The sequence below is a fragment of the Plasmopara halstedii genome (assembly GCF_900000015.1).
Source record: "Plasmopara halstedii genome assembly, contig: Scaffold_2881, whole genome shotgun sequence".
Taxonomy (NCBI): domain Eukaryota; phylum Oomycota; class Peronosporomycetes; order Peronosporales; family Peronosporaceae; genus Plasmopara; species Plasmopara halstedii.
The window spans coordinates 136,579-140,356 of NW_020189786.1; positions in this window are offsets into that span (position 1 = coordinate 136,579).

Consider the following 3,778-nt stretch of genomic DNA (forward strand, 5'->3'; position numbering starts at 1 on the left):
CGGCTGAACGTGGAGTGGCACGATACCCACTGAGCGCTGCTCAAGTATGTAGCAGACGCTGCATGCCAAGAGTGGCATGATCGGACGATGTCCGAGGCATCGAGGGCGAGGCACTTGTGATGCGCGTGAAGTGGTACGTAAATCACTGAGCACTGCTCACGTTTCGAAGCAGACGCTGCATGCCACGATTGGCATGGTTGGACTAGGTCCGAGGCGACTTGGACAAGGCCATCAGATGCGCGTGAAGTGGCACGTTTTCTACTGGACAAAGACTGCGGAAAAAGCAGCTCTTCGTCGGATGCTGTTAATAACATCACGGCTCCGGGGGGGGGCTAATACTGGACGACGCTGAGTACGTATTCCCACTGGTCTTGCCGAGACGTACAGCCTCTAAAGACAGGCGATGTAGACGTCGTATGCTGGGCTTCGACCCTGACCCAGGATGTTGCTACCGTGGACGATATCGCATAGCTATACACCCTCGTCAACGGTTTGACGGGGGAGGAAAATGGCGACGTCCGCCTCGAGGCTAATTATGCAGCGGATGCATTTCTAAAGCTGGGAGAGATGTCCTTCGATGAGCTCGGCGGTGCCTTGAAGGAGAGCGACCTAGCCGAAGTGGTCATTATACGACCAGAAAAGGAGATCAACTCATCGTCGCTTCTGAATGAAGCTGTTTTGGAGGACACAAAAAAGGTGCTGAGCGCACGAAGTGGGGCTTTGATTCTAAAGAATTCCTCGGATCCGTACTATCTTTTAGTGAAGGATTTTCAACACGTCGGCTCCAAAGACCCGCCATCCATCCTACCTCCGGACGGAGGCGGTGTCATAGGACTGAACTGGTTTCCGAAACCAAATACTGCGTAACAGGCCAATGGCCCCTCAGTGACGCCTTTTTTCGTGCGAAGTACGACGCAGGAATGTTGAGTGAGAGCAAGTCTCCCCAATTGACACCCACGTTTTGTGTCCGCATGCTGTACGGCAAGTGGCGTATCGTTCATGCTAACAATAAGCTCAACGCTGGCACCTTTCCGACCCAAATGCCGATTACTAGGAACGATGTTCTCCAGAGCAATATGGTTGGCTGTACAAAGTACAGCGCACTCAACTTTGTCGATGGTTATTACCAATTGCTAATGAGAGCGAGTAATATTCCGCTGACAGCGGTGAGTACTCCGAGCGGGATGCTCTGGGAGTGGCTGGTGATGCCCTAAGGGTTGTCAAATGCACCAGTAACATCTAATCGTTTTATGACGCAGTTGTTCAGGCCCCATTGGGCGTATGCACAGACAAACTTTGACGACATCTTCATCCAGTCGTGAGGAGCACGGGATATCAGATGAGGAAAAACACATCGTCTATTTGAGAGCGATGCTCGAGTGCATACGCACAAATAAGCTGTATGCTAATGCATATAAGTGCATCTTCGGCGAGGAAGAAATATCTTTTTTATGGTACTTTATTGAGATGCGTCGCCTTCGAGCGGATCCCGCTACGGTCGAGGCCGTTGTGGACTGGCCGAACCAAAAACAAGTGGCTTGGTCTCGCCGACTACTTGCACAAGTATAGCGTGAATTATGTGGAAATGGCGCGGCCAGGCCATTGTCGAATTTTTTTAAGGAAGGATGTAGAATGGTGTTGGGAAACCGAGCATCGGGAGGCTTTTGACAGGGTCAAAGACAGCCTCATTCATACCCCAATACTGGCGCTACTAGACCCCGATTGTTATTTTAGTGTCGTATGTGACGCTTCGGACTTTGCTATCGGCTGTGTACTACAGCGATCAGACGCCGAGGGGCGAGATCGGGTGATCGCGTTCGAATCCCGCCAGCTTAAGGCTGCGGAGAAGAACTACCCAATCCATGACAAGGAATTACTTGCGACGACGTATGTACTTGTCAAGTTCAGGGTGCACTTGCTAGCCTCAAAGCCGTTTGTGATCTACACAGATCACGCGTCACACACTGTGACTCAGTCACCTCTCCTCTCACAGAGGATGGCCAGGTGGCTCTCATTCTTTGCAGAATATAACTTCGAGGTGAAGTATAAGCAAGTTAGGAAAGCAGAATGCTTTGGCTGATGCGTTGTCACGCAGACTGGATTATGTACTTGCTCATATCACGACGGTGACGTCGATATTGATGGAATCGATCCGCGCCGCATACGCGGGTGACAGTATGTGTGTGGCGCTGCTACAGGCTCTCAGGAGCAAGAAGTTCGAAAACTCGGACAAAATGTTTTCGGCGTGATTGCGCGCACGGGTACAGCAAAATTCGTTGAATAATAAATTGCTGTATCATAGCACCGAGTCGATGGATACGCGACGAATTGTGGTTCCTCAAAATGAGGATTTGAAGTACCGTATCCTCTATAAGAACAATCAGTGGTCATCGAGATTTGTGAAAAGACCTACAGCTCTGTGGGCTGCCAATTCTGGTGGGCCAAGCTGTACAAGTTGACGAGCACCTATGTGTGCCAGGTGAGACGTGTCAAAGGGTGAAATCTCACCAAATGCGGCTGCGCCGCTAGCCAGTTTGCCGGTACCCTCCGGGTGTCGGCAGTCCATGAGTATAGACTTTGCGTTTGGCCTGCTGAAGGACTCGGCGGGCAACACGGGTGTGGTGGTCTTCGTCGACCGTTTGAGCAAGATGGCTCATCTTGCAGTGGTGCCACCATCGACGGTGTTGGTACAGCGACGCTCTTTGTGGGCCGTGTCTTTTGACAACATGGACTCCCGGAGTCAATTGGCTCTGACAGAGACCCACACTTCACTGGAAAGTTTTGGTCGACAGTCTTCAAGGTGCTGGGCACCAAGCTGACTACTTCAACAGCGGACTATCCCTAGCCGAGACGTATGTACCCAGAAATTAGTCCCATTTGAGTCATTCGAAGTGACTATTAGCCACCGCTGTAAGTTGGCATACACCATTCTACTAGGGTGCACGCATCTCTTCCGGACGAATTCTGGTCTGTTCGTCCCTCCTCGAACATTCCCTTACCTAAAGTTAGCTACAGTTGGTAAAATACTGTGTACTTTACGCTGGATGAATAGGTCACTGGTGTCGCAACGGGGCTGCCGTAGCTAAGCGCTTTGAGGAAGCGTAATTTAGGTCACCGAGCTTTCGTTCTTTACAAGAATCAATACGAGTGTAGCGGATCGCGATTCGTAGTTAGTACCTTAACCAAGGCTAATAAACTCTTCGTTTAAATTCAAAACTGACTTTATTTATTTTATCTGCGGCAAAGCCGCCTAATTTTAAATGTTTACATTTTCCTAAATATGTAAAGTAAAATCTAAATACATGCATAACTACTGGCTACCTAGCCACATAGCGTATTCTTGTTTGGGTGCAGTCATACCATGCCCATCTCGTGTGACTCACACCCCTATTACCAGGGTACTTGTAATCCCGTTACAGGTGTTACATACAAAACGTGTCACGTTCTGGTTCCAAATTGTGCCACCTTATGGAATTTACCCTACCGTACTTCACAAAATAAAAGCCACTCAAAAAGATCACCTTTTCTGATTTTCGTTCCCCTCTTAACATTAAGGTGATTTTTGTTTAACAAAAAAATCACCACATGGGTAATGACCAAACATAAAAATCACCACGGAGTCCGCACTCTAGTTTGGCATCATGTAGAGATTTCTGCTATCGAATCCTGCGAATCAGAAGTGGGTGGACTCCCAAGAACGCAGGAAATGCGGGCGAGACTACGTTGAATCTGTCGCTCGCCTAATTCGTCGAGAAATGTTCCCGGAGTTGCATTTGCA